Source organism: Anolis sagrei, chromosome 3, assembly GCF_037176765.1.
Source record: "Anolis sagrei isolate rAnoSag1 chromosome 3, rAnoSag1.mat, whole genome shotgun sequence".
Classification (NCBI taxonomy): domain Eukaryota; kingdom Metazoa; phylum Chordata; class Lepidosauria; order Squamata; family Dactyloidae; genus Anolis; species Anolis sagrei.
Genome location: NC_090023.1, coordinates 215,435,727 through 215,451,662, shown reverse-complemented (window position 1 = coordinate 215,451,662; position 15,936 = coordinate 215,435,727).

Here is a 15,936-nt window from a genome sequence, read left to right as displayed (position 1 = left end):
AAGTAGGAGCTTGCCCAGAGGATGAGTTGCTAATGATGAAAAAACGGCAATGGCTGCCAACATTTGTACAGGTACGGAAGATTAAGTCCTATTGAACTCAGTCCTCTTTACTTCTGGGCAAAGACAGGTGGGCTTAGACTGGAAGTGCTTCAAATCGTTGATACCTCTGCTTACATCTGATCCATCTCTCTACTTTTTGAAAATAATTATAAACCAATTAACAATGTACTCATTTTTTAAAATTAGCCTGGCGTTCAACAATTAGGCAACAATTCAACGATGTTGAAATAGGTGTGCATATTGCGAAACTTGAAGGTGTCTCTGAGATTCTGAAAGGAAAGGTGAGAGTTTATTTTAAGTAAGGCAATTTGCAGTTCAATCAATAAAAAGTATGTCTCTCTAGAAGGCGAGGCTGTAATACATGTTTTATAATCAAGCCGGGAATATAAAATGTTCCCTATTGTAGAATTGCATGCAAGGCAAAATGGCTTATCGAATTAACAGACTCAAAACTCACTTGCTGTGGAGATCCTCCCATGACTGTGCAAGCCCAGGCTTAATAGCCTCAATGAGACCGACAGCTTAAAAGCATTATTTATTAATATTGTTTGTGCATTGCTAGTTTGAATTGCCTAGAAGGGAAAGACCTCTTTTAAGTTTCCATTAAGGGTCAGACAGACGAGGGGAGGGAGGGAGCATAACTGAATGGCTTGAACAGCAGTAGATGCTGGACACTCAGAATGTCCATTTTCAGCCCATTGATTTAATTGAGACTGCAGTAATACAATAGGCAATTAAAGCATTAGTTGCAATCGAAGTTTGGAAATATATATATATACTTACACTTTCACATCCCCAAAGCTCTCAACAACATGGCTTAAGGAGCCGCGGTGGTGCAATAGGTTAAACCCTTGTGCCAGCTGAACTGCTGACCTGAAGCTCGACTCCACAAGACGGATTGAGCTCCCATCTGTCAACTCCAGCTTCCCATGTGGGGACATGAGTGAAGCCTCCCATAGGATGGTAAAACATCCAGGTGTCCCCTGAGCAACGTCCCTGCAGATAGCCAATTCTCTCACACCAGAAGTGACTTACAGTTTCTCAAGTTGCTTCTTATATGAAAATGAAAAACATGGCTTGGGGCTGTGCACACTGAGGTATTATGGTAGTTGTACACAAAATAAAAATGCATTCTTCAAGCAATGGTTGCAATTTTAACATTCAATGCTATCACATTTTTACCTTATGCAGTCTCATCTGAAAGCTTGTGATGTTTAATTTCTTCAATGAGGCCTAGAGATTATTAGAATCATGTAACCATAGAGTTGGAAGGTACTGCAAGGGCTGTCTTGTCCCTGCCATGCAAGAATGCACAACTAAAGCACGAGCGAAAGATGCCCATCCAACCTCTATCTGAAGACTCCAAAAAAGGAGAACCCACCACACTCTAAGTTAATTGATTTCACTGTCAAAATGGTCTCACAGACAACAAGTTCTTCCTAATGTTTAAGTGGAATCTCTTTTCTTGTCATTTGAATAAAATGTACTTAGCTCCTTTTGTCCAAATGGGTAAAGAGCACATAGTAAACTATGCTAGAATTGAGATATGGTACTTCAAATGCTGTAATCCAAATCTGGAGGGCCATAGGTTCCTCAAGACTAAGCCCAAGTGCCTGCAATACATTTGTGAGTTCATTTAACATATGTGGATTTATTCTGGTATGTGTTTGTTTACTTTGGGTTTATGGATTGTTATTGTATCAGTAGTTTTCTGGTTGCATCAGGGATTTAATGTTTGCTTGTTTATTTGGGAAGATAGGGTGGAATACAAACAAAGTTTTATGTTGTTGTTGTTGTTGTTGTTAGAAACACAACAAGATTAGTACACAGCAAACAAGATCACTATGCTGGCTGTTGTATTGGATCACATGTCAGACACTTCCCAAGTGTCTAGGACTGTGTGATGTATTGGCAAAGATCTGAGTAGGGTGGCCTTTTGCAGCTGGCAGATGGTAATTTTGTCAGCGCCAATTGTGTTTAAGTGCAGGCCAAGGTCTTTAGGAACTGCACCCAGTGTGCCGATCACCACTGGGACCACCTTTACTGGCTTGTGCCAGAGTCTTTGCAGTTCAATCTTTAAATCCTCATATTGTGTCAGCTTTTCCAATTGTTTCCCTTCAATCCTGCTGTCACCTGGGATTGCAACATCGACAATCCATACTTGGTTTGTTAACACGATTGTGAGGTCACGAGTATTGTGCTTCAAAACTATAATTTATTATTATTATTATTATTATTATTATTATTATTATTTGCACAGGAAGATAAGGCTATATGTCATACATCTGCAACAAAATATTTTAAAAGATGAAAACTTGTGTTCATGCCACCGAGGAATCAAAGGACATTGGATGCTCATGGAAAAGTAACATGTCACCGTTGGAATGGACTTTATTTCTTGGTTTCTCACTAGTACATTTTTGGAGACTACTATGCCATAATCATTACTTTTGGACAGATAAGTATCTAGCGAAATTGGCATGACAAGTCAGAGAAGAAGCCTCTAGCAACCTAGAAATCGGCGGTCCTGCAAAAGGGGAAATAGATTAAACTGACCTTGCAACCTCTGAGGATGCCTGCCACAGATGCGGGTGAAATGTCAGGAGAGAATGCTTCTGGAACATAAGCATACAGCCCAGAAAACTCATAGCAACCCAGTGATTCCGGCCATAAAAGCCTTGGACAACACATTGAGATGAAATGGTTCTTCTGTGGATCACAAGTTACATTGCCAAGTTCCTTCAGTCAGAAGACTACACAGGCAGTTCCTTCAAGCTACAGATTAAAAAATCACAGCCGCCTTCAGTTACCCTTTGACTTCAGTAGGGCTTCCCACTTTTTCTTTGTGGAGGAAATCCAGCAAATAAATTTATTGCAACTGCAGTAAAAGCACAAAGAGTCCACAATAAAAAAAAGTAATAAAGAACTCAGTGTTAACTGGCCAAAGAAAGTATTGGCATCATCAACAACATTGCCAGACTGACTTATTTTTTAACACCTGCAATTGGCAGTCAATGGCTTAGTCCTTGATTGAGAAGGATAAGTTGGTTTGTTTGCTGCAGGGTAGTTTGTCAGATCTGCTGAAATGAATTAATTATGACATTGATATGGATATTAACCAGTAGATAAACTTTCTTTGTCTTAACTTATGTGAAAATCAGTTCCCATACAGAACACACATGGTTAACCATAAATATCTGACTAAGGTATGTTTTCTGTATAGAAAATGGTTACTCATCCCCAGGTTCTTACTTCTACAACAATTTGAAAAAGAGCTCAGTTAGTAAACAGAATAATAACCTAAAGTGTAGAATTCCCTAAACCTCAAAGTAAGCTTTTGACTATCTTTACTTTTTACTTTATTTAGGCAATCCCTCGTTGTCCGAGTATGATGGCCTTTCAAGTTTAGTGTCTTGGCATTGGATATGTAGTTGACGGTAGAGCCCTATTCTTGAGCTGTGTGTTCTCTCACAGTGAGGACATCAGTTTCCAGGTGGAAAGCAGTTCTGGTCAGGGTTGGCTTGATGCACCTTCCTCTTGGCACATTTCCCCCTTTCGCCCTCCATTCATGCCTCTTCAAATTCCATAGCACTGCTGGTCACAGCGGACCTCCAGCTAGAGCACTCAAGGGCCAGGGCTTCTCAGTTCTCAGTATCTATACCACAATTTTTGAGGTTAGCTTTACGCCCATCTTTAAATCTCTTTTCCTGTCCACCAACATTATGTTTTCCATTCTTGAGTTGGGAGTATAGTAACTGCTTTGGGAGACAGTGATCAAGTGTCTAGTCTAGTGAAATTGATGGCGTAGGAGAATCACTTCAATGCTAGTGGTTTGTGCTTCTTCCAGCACTCTGACATTTGTCCGCCTATCTTCCCAAGAGATTTGCATGATTTTTCGGAGGCAATGCTGATGGAATCATTCCAGGAGTTGAGTGTGACGTCTGTAGACAGTCCACGTTTCCTAGGCGTATAAAAGGGTTGGGAGGACAATAGCTTTATAAACAAGCACCTTGGTCTCCCTATGGATGTCCCGATCCTCATACACTCTTTGCTTCATTCCAAAAAATGCTGCACTCGCAGAGCTCAGGCGGTGTTGTATTTCCGTGTCAATGTTGAATTTTGTGGAGAAGTGGCTGCCAAGGTTGCGGAAATGGTCAAAATTAAATTTTGAAAGAGTTCTGAAATTTTTACCACCAGAACTTTAGTTTTGTAAGTACTTTAGAACCATTTAGAACCATGCATTGAATGGGCCTAATGGCCATACAGCCCGAAAAACCTGCAACAACCAGTGATTCCGGCCAAGAAAGCCTTTGACAATACATTCATTGCATGTGCTTCTTATGACTAATCTTGGACAGCACACATTTTCAATCCACTTCTTCATCAGTCCCAAATTGATCATATGAATTGCTGCTCCTGCAGATATGCTGTATGGAGAAAACTTCATATTCTTGGATCGTAAATATCCACCCCACCCCTACTACTGCTTTGTGATGATGTTTAGGAATCAGTATTTGAACCAGGTCAGATTCTCCACCAGGGACTACTTTAAATCGGCTTTCATGCTTGCCTCACCCAGACTCTTATGGCAGGGGGAATGAATCCCCCAATGTGAATGGAGTCAGTTTAAGTAGAGCCAGACAGTTCTTTCAAACCATCTGGCACAGTGTCTTGTCTCCGCTTTCATTGTGCCCAGCCTAACACTCAGCCCAGAAGAGTCAGAATGTTTAATATTTCAGCCTAGATGTTTAATATTTAAACAATGTACTGCTTTTTTGGGAATGCTGAGGCAGCACCTGAGCAGAGCGGGGACATGTTGCCAGGCTCCTTCCAGTGTCTTTCTCAAACTCCCCAGTGAGTTCAAAATGCAAAATTCTACTTAACACCAGCCATATTGTCAATAGGCAATGAAATACAAAAGGGTATTGGAGTCCAGCGTGCAGTCTCAGGATTTCCCCCAGTTACATAAAAACTACAAGGACCAAAATATACATCCAGTTTTTAAATGGTTCACTTCTGTTCTGTACTTTGTTTTCTTACAATGGTACCTTGTTCTCCCCTTGAAGAAGGCCAGGATGGCACTCTTGGGGTTACTCTCATTTTATTCTCTTCCCAATAATCCTTTGAAGAATGAGAAGCTGAGAGGCAGTAATGGCTCTTCACAAGATGGAATGAGGGGGGTGCTTTTGGCCAGTGGAGTACCAGAAATATGGCACAGACTGGCATTATATTTGTCCACATTTGTTGTACCTCAGCAGCCAGGGGCTGATGAGTTCACTGATGATTCAGAAGGGAGAGTGAGATTTCCTGGGGTTCAAAGTGATGCAGATTCAGGCCAGGTTCAAAGTGTTGGAGATTCTGGCCACAGAACTGAAACTGGCTCTGACTATGCTGAGCTCCAATGTCAGTCATAGGAGCCAGAAATAACATCATTAGATAAGGGGTCGAGTGAGGATGAAACACAAAACTCTCAAGGGAAAGCACCTGGTGTTACAGAAAAAGCAAATATCTTCATTTAAATATTAGAGTAGATATTCAGCTCCATAGGTGGCAGTTGTTTACATTATAATTAATTCAGGCAACATTGGCATTTGAAAGTCAGGTCTGAGTTCTTGTGCTAAGTCAATTCCTGAGTTTTGGATTCAAGTATCCTGGACGTTTTAATATTCTTATGATTCTTGCTCAATTTTTTTTAAGTGTACCTTTTGTTTATGGCAGTTTGGGCCCCGCCTATCTCCACAATTGCATCTCCTTCTATGGACCGGTGCGAACTCTAAGTTCTTCTGGGGAGGTCCTCCTTTTGCTTCCACCACTGTCACAAGTACAGTTGGTGGGGACGAGAGAGAGGGCCTTCTCGGTGGTGGCCCCCCGCCTCTGGAACGCCCTTCCACATGAAATAAGACAGGCCCCTTTCCTCCTCTCCTTTTGTAAGAGCTTGAAGACCTGGTGGCTTCAACAAGCCTTTGAGAATGACCAGTACTAGTCCAGCCCAAATATTGTTGAATATGGCCTTGCACTCTTACCTATTACTCTGGCCATCCCTCTAATAGGCCCTGGAAATTATCAGCCGCATTCCCATACCTGCTATTGCCGTTAGCCTGTTATAGCACTGTTCTTAATTCCCGTCCCCCTCGTATTTTGAGTTTGCACTAGCCTTGGCCCGGCTTTTAATTGCTCTGAATAGGCAGGATTATTTTTAATATACATGTGTTATTGTGATAATTTTATGCTTATGTTGTTTTGTTAATTTTATGTTATGCTGTTTACTTTGTATGTTTCAGTGATGTGCTTGGAAACCGCCCTGAGCCCCCCTTGGGGAGATAGAGTGGTATATAAATAAAGTTTTATTATTATATTAGTATTTATGCTGTACTTGTGAGTTTTGGCTATTCCCAGACTGTGTTACCTTTGGATTCTTTTGAGACATTTGGATTCCTGTGTGACTATCCCCTATTGTTAAACCTTTTTTGGATTATCCCTCTCCTCGTCTCATATATTTTATATGCTTTTACAATAAACTGCTTGCTTATACTCTGGACTCTTGTGTGGTGCTATGGTCATAGGTGGCCCTGTCAGAGTGGTTATAGGTATTTCATATGTATGTATGTTTTCAATGTGTTTGTATTAGTATTATAATGTATTACAATGTATTAGTATTGGTTTTCAAAGATGGATTCAGCTGTGTATTAGAATTGTTATTAAGAGGCAGAGAGAGAAAGAACCTTGAGACAGAGATAACGAAAATTCCTTTGCCCAGGGAAGCAAAAGGGAGTTACCCAGCTTGAAGGACAGAATGTTTACTTTTGCCTGTATGTTTTGTGCTGTGTCCGTCGCCATCTTTTAGTGTTCCAAAATGTAGTTCCTATGCAGTAGATGCTTTAGTAAAAGCTCTCTTAGAAGAATGCTGCCTGTGCTTGTTTATTTTTGAAACTACACGCTTGCTGCGCCAGACTGGAGAGTCTGAACTCTGACAGGCCCCAGGTCTGGGGTGCAACACCATTTAATACAATTTATTTTCTGTAACCCACCTGATAGCCAATGGCTCGGTACTGGCTCCAAGGATCACCTTTTGTTGTTGTTCATTTGCTCAGTCGTCTCCGACTCTTCGTGACCTCATGGACCAGCCCACGCCAGAGCTCCCTGTCGGCCGTCACCACCCCCAGCTCCTTCAAGGTCAGTCCAGTCACTTCAAGGATGCCATCCATCCATCTTGCCCTTTGTCGGCCCCTCTTCCTTTTACCTTCCACTTTCCCCAGCATAATTGTCTTCTCCAGGCTTTGCTGTCTCCTCATGATGTGGCCAAAGTACTTCAACTTTGTCTCTAGTATCCTTCCCTCCAATGAGCAGTCGGGCTTTATTTCCTGAAGTATGGACTGGTTGGATCTTCTCGCAGTCCAAGGCACTCTCAGCACTTTCCTCTAGGAGCACGGCGGTGATCCTTTGCTGGAGGGATCACCTTTGCCTGGAGCAAAATCAAGTCATCTCTTATCACCAATTTTTAAGTTTATACTCTTAAGATTCATACTTCATGCCCAGCTCATCTGAACGATGTTGAGGAATCTTAAGTGCCTTCAAACCAGTCCTTTGGCATCAAGAGGAAGACTTTGTGCCTTGAATATAGGTCATTGGACTGGGCTTGTGAATGTTCCGACTTCACGGCCATTGAGAAAGAGGGAACTTGGAAAGCTTCTCAGCTGGAAAACTTCTTGGGCCCAAGACTCCAGAGACTGTAATGTATATTTTCTTTACCCCTTTTGGAACATCAAGTTTAATGCCTTAGAAAGATAACTCTTTGTGGACAATAAAGCCTATTTCGATTTATCTATAGTGTCTTGATCCTTGAGAGTTCCAGTTCTCTAAAGGAAGGCAAGAAGCAATCCCCTGGGGAAATGTTTCTTTCACTAAGAACTATAGCCCCAGGCAGCGACAGCACACATAATGTCCATGAGAGATTTAAAATAGTCTTTCCTTGTCCACATGGATAAACTCCTTCAGCAGTTCATGAAGCGAGAGCACACTTCAAACTCTGTTTCTCTTGGCTTCGCTCTTCAAACTGTCTGTCTCTGCACCTGCATAGCTCAAGCCTGAACAAAAATGTAACCGTAGTCCCAGACTCAGCCATCTCCCAGGGTGTAGCCCAACCAACCAAGTCCCAGACTCAGCCATCTCCCGGGGTGTAGCCCAACCAACCAGCTACATGCATCTTATTTTACAGTTGACAAACACACATTAACTAATTCCTTGCGTGCTCCAACAACCTTTTGTATGTCTCCTCCGTGCCTCCATATTTAATTTTTAAAAACATTAGCAGCATAGTGGCCTTGGGTAAGCAAAAGAATAGCTTGCAATACAAAAGCCTTTGCATTTGTATCAGTATAGTCACCATTCTTAAGCCAACAACATGTGTAACCGCAAATCAAAATATTTGGTTTCACTGAACCTCCCATTTTGGAGGAAGGACAAATAAACTAAACAAGGCAAATGAAATAGTGATAGCCAGGGACCCCTGTCTACCAATGCAGCAAAATTTAATATAAATGAAAAAAATATGCCAAAAAGAAATAAGCTTCATGTGAACACATGCACACAGAGAGAGGAGCAAGCATAAATAGGTCTCATGAAAGGGTTTTACATTCATCCTCATCTGTAACCCACCCACCCTCAGCACTTGTTAGACAATAAGTGGAAACTAAACTGAAAGGGGCCATTCAGTTTAGACTTCCCATTCATCCTGAAATGAATGCATACCCCTACTGATGAACAGCTGAGATTAACATGACCAAGTTTTTAGATGTACATGTTGGTGGAAAAGACAATTTCATGAGCACAAGATAGTCTACCTAATCTTAAATAGAAATCTGTCATGATCTACTTATAAAACATCCCAAAAACGGCAATTCTACAGACTACTTTTACAGTTGTTGTCAACAGCAGTAGCATTTTAACACAGTTGATGTTGTCATGTGTGCCTTCAAGTTATTTTTGGTTCACGGAGACCCTATCACAGGGTTTTCTTCATACAATTTGCTCAGAGGGATAGCCCTTGTCTTCATTTGAGGATGATAACATGTGTCTTGCTCAAGATCACCCAGTGAGTTCCCATGGTTAAGCAAGGATTCAAACCCTGATCTCTCAGTGTCCTAATCCAACATTCAAAATAAAGGTAAAGGTAAAGGTCTTCCCCTGACATTAAGTCCAGTCGTGTCCTACTCTGGGGGGGGGGGGTGCTCATCTCCATTTCTAAGCCGAAGAGCCGGCGTTGTCCATAGACACCTCCAAGGTCATGTGGCTGGCATGGCTGCATGGAGTGCCTTTACCTTCCCGCTGAAGCGGTACCGATTTATCTACTCACATTTGCATGTTTTTGAACTGCTAGGATGGCAGAAGCTGGGGCTAACAGTGGGAGCTCACCCCGCTCTCCAGATTCGAACCTGAGACCTTTCGGTCAACAAGTTTAGCAGCTCAGGGGTTTAACCCACTGCGCCATCGGGGACTCAACATTCAAAATACTTCACCACAATAGTTCCCAATAGCATAGTTATGTGTTTCTAAAATGTAAAATATGACTCTACTTTTGCACTTTATTCTGTCTTCTCAAACCACCTTTACCTAATTAGCCCTGTAACTGTAGGACCTTAAATGATCTCTCCAACCGCCAGTGCTTGTCATGCCCATAACAGACATCATTTCACAGCACCTGAATCTGCAACACCTTGAAAACGCTTCAGCTGTAGTGCTGTCTGGCTGAAATTGTAGGGTTTAGAGAGATGGCATCATCAGATGCAGCAATGACGTCAAGCTCTACCATTATAGTTATGTCTGCTGATGCAGGATCTCAACTGTGGAGATTAAAATGGTGTTATACATCATTAAAATTAAGATAGGGAGGAAAATCACCTGTTTGCTGAACAAGTGCGCAGCAGACATGGCTGATAGCTGCTTATGAGAAGTTGAGCTGAAAAAATGTTTACCAAGAGTACTCCCCCCCCCCCCTTATTTCTGATAGATTTTGTTGCACTCCAGACCAAGAAAAGCCCTCTGACTTTAAACACGCACAGTTGAGTAGAAATGCAATCTGTTTATTGAAGATAATTAAAAAGCAGTAATAGTAAAAAGCACTTTAAAGGAACAGGTAAATCCAATTAGGTAGGAAGATAAGCCGGAACAAATAATCTAGGAAATTAGTCCATCAAAGTTCATGAAAAACAAAGGCATACACTTCTATAGTAAAATCCAAAACTGGAAACATGGATCTAAGGTACTTAACACATGATCATAAAATCCAAAAATTGAAAACATGAATCAAAGGTACTTAACACATGAATCTTTCCAAAGTAAGGCTTCCAAGGTACAGGAACGAGGTCTTGACTTTTAATTTTTAATTGGAATATTGTTGTTTTTAAATGTTGTAAACCGCAATGAGTCGCCGTTTTAGGCTGAGATATTAGCGGTATACAAGTGTACTAAATAAATAAATTGACTTGATTCCAAATGATCCTTCATCTGACTACAGATCCTGTACTTGGGACTTTTATCTCCTCATTACGCTATGTCCCAAGCGGCCAAAATGGGTTTCATTTTAGCCTTGAATCCCTTATCATTCTTTCTTTCAGCAGAACACCTAAGAGACTAGTCTGCTTTTCTATTTTGACTAATAACATCCCTTCTATCTATTTGCCTATTAATTTCTGCAGCTGGCCGAGGTGCCAAGCTATGCCCAGGCTCTAAACTATGGGAATTCTCTGGTAGCAATTCAGGGAGCACACCATCATCCCCACACCCTTCAGGGACATTCTCATGAGAAAATACACTTTGAAAAGGGATCTCCTGGTCATTATCAATATCATTGGAAACACCATTGCCCACATGAACCTCAATGTCATCATTCCCCACATCCAAAGCACCCTGATCCTTAAACACAACCACAGGCTGAACTCCAACAGATTTGGGGATTCTGTCTTCAACTGAGGACAATGCAGTTACATTTAAATTACTCTTTTTATTAAATAAATATATTTAAGTCTGCATAGATTGTTTATATTTTTATGAGATCTGTTTTATTGTTTACCTGTGCAGTGTTGAATTTTTTGCCAGATTTGTAAGCCACCTTGAGTCCCCTTTCCGGTTGAGAAAGGCGGGGTACAAATGAAGTAAATAAATAAATAAATAAATAATAAATTTTCCTTATCATGCAGGTCAACATGGTCAGCTCTCCATAACCAGGATTCGGAATCCACAGATTCAGCCATCCATTGCCTGAAAATATTTTCCCAAACATCCAAAAAGTAAATCTTCATTTTGCCATTGATATAAGCTACATTTAAGTACGCCATTATATATATTGGAACTTGAGCATCCATGGATTTTGGTATCCACAGGGGGTCCTGGAACCAAAACTTAGCAGATACTAACGCCACTATATTTTGCCAAGAAAGCTAGCTATTTAAATCCATCTTGTATAATACGTAAATATGTGCAGCATTCTCAGCTGCTCAAAGTCACATGTATTTTATGCATGTGTTCTCATAAGAATGGGGACAATAAAACAAGTATCAGCCTCAGAATGTGGAATGAGAGAAGGATGCTTGGGAAACATGGGTGGCACCATTGGATAGGCTCAACCCTTCCAATATTCCCCAAAGATCTTACCTGCCTTATTGAGGGGGATTTCTCCAACCCAAAGTTTGGAAAATCAATGCGCGGGCACTCTATTTTTCATGCAGAGCAAATCGGAAATGAGTAGTGATACAACATTGTATAAAAGGAGCTAAAAATAAATAGGAACAGCATTGATAGAACATATCAAACTACAGTCAGAACAAAGGAATAGGAGGAGTTGAAAACTCAATCTGTCCTAATCCGGTAATCCCCAAATGTGTCGGACTACAATGCCAATCAGCCCCAGTCAGCACATCCAGTGGCAGGAGGTGACGGTGGTTGTATCCAAGAATATTAGTAGGCATTTTGGGAAAGACTGTGAGTTCATGAGTTCTACTGTTGTGTTGTTGAAGACTTTCATGTCCAGAATCACTTGGCTGCTGTGAGTTTTCCCAGGCTGTATGGCCATGTTCCAGAAGCATTATCTCCTGATGTTTCACCCACATCTATGGCAGGAATCCTCAGAGGTTGTGAGGTCTGTTGGAAACTAGACAAGAGAGGTTATATACCTGTTGGAGGTCCAGGGTGGGAGAAATAACTCTTTTCTGTTGGAGGCAAGTGTGAATGTTGCAATTGGCCACCTTGATTAGCATTGCAAAGCCTTGCAGTTTTAAGTTGATAGATATGCTACATTGCCGAAACCTAATGCTGCAGCCTCCTTTGCATTACTAATATCCACAAACTAGTGTTTAAGTAAAATAAGGAGCACTAAAATAACTTTCTGTGATGTCAAATATCTAACAAACACCTAATTTGATCAGTAAGCCCTGCTTGCAATCTCTCAAATGACAAGATACAATGCAGTCTCTTACCATAGGAGCCCCCGATGGCACAAAGGGTTAAATCCTTGTGCCGGCAGGACTGAAGATTGACAGGTTGGAGGTTCAAATCTGGGGAGAGTGTGGATGAGCTCCCCGCTTTAGCTCCCCATGCAGAGACATTAGAAAAGCCTCCCACAAGGATGGTAAAACACCAAAACATCTGGGTGTCCCCTTGGCAACGTCCTTACAGACGGCCAATTCTCTCACACCAGAAGCAACTTGCAGTTTCTCAAGTCACTCCTGACACGTTAAAAAAAACATAGCTGTGAACGGTTTCTTATTTAAACCACATAATTCCCTAGCTGGTTGAGCAATTCAGCTCCTTCTACGCTGCCATATAATCCTGATGATCAAAGCAGATAATACACATTATCTGATTTGAACTGGATTATATGAGTCTACACTGCCATATAATCCAGTTCAAAGCAGCTAATCTGGATTTTATATGACAGTCAGTGTAGAAGGAGCCCCAAAAACTGTTATCCCCCAAAGTGATTTTTTTTCAAGATCTCTCCCTTATATTTACCTAGAGTCAGGAAAACAAGTGGAAAATGGATAACATAAATGTGATGACTGAAATTTGTGTGGAGGGACAGCACAAATGAGGTGGGATGGGCTGGGCATTCTAGGTCTGGATGGGAACTGCCTGGACTTGCTGGGAGAGCAAAGGCAAAACTGATGCATCAGCTGCTTCTTTGTCACTGGCCCTTTTCACACTTGGCAGTTTGACTTTGTTGGCACAGTTCCTTGCCCAGAACAGTGAGCGGTCTCTCTCTTTCCTGTTGCCTGTGTCACCCAATCACGTAGTGCCATCCTCAATTGCCAAGCACTTCCCCACCAAACTCAACCCTAACTTGCCCATAGGTTTGGCAAGAAAAGGGGCTTCTGTCACTGGTCTCAAGCAAAGGAAACCCCACCAGCTTCCCTTTAACTCAAGCCGTCTCTGTTGAATCTCTCAGCTCGTGATTAAAGAAAGGACAAAATGGGGCAGGGAAGATGACTGTGCTGTGGGAAATAAGGATGAGAGGAGGGAAGAAAAGGCCAGGCACAGCTGCTGGGAATATGATCTTGTTCTTAAGCCTGTCTCCCTCCCTCTTCCTTGCCTGCCCAGAGATGAACGGCTTCAAGCTCAGCTGCCAGTTTTCTGTGAGAAAGGTCCCCATGTCTGTGGCCTGGACAACTGAGCCAAGAGGCAGCTGCTGACTTTCCTCTCTCCAACCCTTGTCAACCGTTCTCAGGCTGAAGGAGAGGGCAACGAGGTGTTAAAGGAGCTCTTGATTTGCCTCAGAAAAAATACAGAGGTGCATCTTCTCATTAAACTCCTACATCTAGTCCAGCCTCAAGAGAGTGCATTTTGATAACTGCAAAGAAATTGCGTAACTATATATTAGTATAGATTTTTTTCATGTCAGGGGCGACTTAAGAAACTGCAAGTTGCTTCTGGTGTGAGAGAATTGGCCATCTGCAAGGACGTTGTCCAGTGCACGCCCAGATGTTTTGATGTATTACCATCCTTGTGGGAGGCTTCTCTCATGTCCCCACAGGGGGAACTGGAGCTGACTGAGGGAGCTCATCTGCGCTCTCCCCGGATTTGAACCGCTGACCTGTTGGTCTTCAATCCTGCTGGCACAAGGGTTTAACCCAGCGTTTTTCAACCTGGGGGTCGAGACCCCTGGGGGGGGGTCATGAAGGGGGTGCCAGAGGGGTCGCCAAAGGGTTCTGTGTAGGATGTTTGGCCCAATTGTATCATTGGTGGGGCTCAAGGAGCTCTTTGATTGGAGGTGAACTATAAATCCCAGCAACTACAACTCCCAAATCACATAATCAATCCCTCCAACCCCACCAGTATTCAAATGCGGGTGTATCGGGTATTTGTGCCAAATTTGATCCAGTGAATGAAAATATATCCTGCCTATCAGACATTTACATTATGATTCACAACAGGAGCAAAATTGCAGTTATGAAGTAGCAACAAAAATAATGTTATGGTTTGGAGTCACAACACGAGGAACTGTATTAAGGAGTCACGGCATTAGGAAGGTTCAGAACCACTTGTTTAGCCACCAGGGGCTCCTATTAATAAAGATGTGTGTGTGTATGTGCCTGCAAGTCGCCTGCTGACTTTTGGAGACACCATGAATTTCATAGGATTTTCTTAGGCAACTGTTGGTTTTTGTTAGTTTCTTCTTCTGAAGTAAAGACTACAGTACCTGGTATTTGTTAGTAAGTTTTAACCAGGGCTGGCCCTGCTTAGTTTCCAAAATGACACAGGATCTTGTATCCTTAATGTGTTTGGAAATAGTTACCATACATATTGTTATATTGATCTATGTTACGAATCAATATATTTTAGTAAAAAGGTAAAGGTAGTCCCCTGATATTAAGTCCAGTCATGTCTGACTCTGGGGTGTGGTGCTCATCTCCATGTCTAAGCCGAAGAGCCAGCATTGTCCGTAGACACCTCCAAGGTCATGTGGCCAGCATGACTGCATGGAGCGCCGTTACCTTCCCGCCGGAGCGGTACCTATTGATCTACTCACATTTGCATGTTTTCGAACTGCTAGGTTGGCAGAAGCTAGGGCTGACAGCGGAAGCTCACGCCGCTCCCCGGGATCGAACCTGCGACCTTTCGATCAACAAGCTCAGCAGCTCAGTGCTTTAACCCACTGCGCCACCGGGGGCTCCTTTATTTTATTTTATTTTATTTTATTTTATTTTATTTTATTTTATTTTATTTTATTTTATTTTATTTTAGTACAATCACTTTTATCTTAGTTAGCCTGGAAGGAAGGAATTCCTTAATCTTTTTAAAGGACTTTATCACATGGAAGGGTCAAATTGGCATGGATGCTTTGCTGCATCTATGTGACATCAGTACCGTCAACTAAAAATAAACAGAAAGACAAGCATTTCTGTATACGAACCCACGTGATCTCTTCGTTCATCTGGTGAGGCCCTGCTCATGATCCCACCTGCTTCACAGGCGCGATTGGTGGGAACGAGGGTTAGGGTCTTCTCGGTGGTGGCCCCACGACTCTGGAAATCCCTCCCCAAGGACATCAGGCAGGCCCCAACATTGGCAGTCTTTAGAAGGAGCTTGAAAATGTGAATGTTCCGGTGTGACTTCCCAGAATAAGGAATCCTAAGCAATATGTCCTCAATGCACTTTATGAGAGATTTATAATTGTCTGCACATCTACCTATCCCAAAACATTTCTCCTATTCCCCTTTGAACTTCCCAGTTTTTAACTTTTAAATTCTCACATTGGCCCTGCCTCATGTTTTAAAATGTGACATGTTATTAATGTATTGTTTTGTTTTTTTATGAGTTATTTATTGTTTTGTTGTTGCTGTTTTTATGATGTTGTGGGCATGGCCTCTTGTAAGCCACACCGAG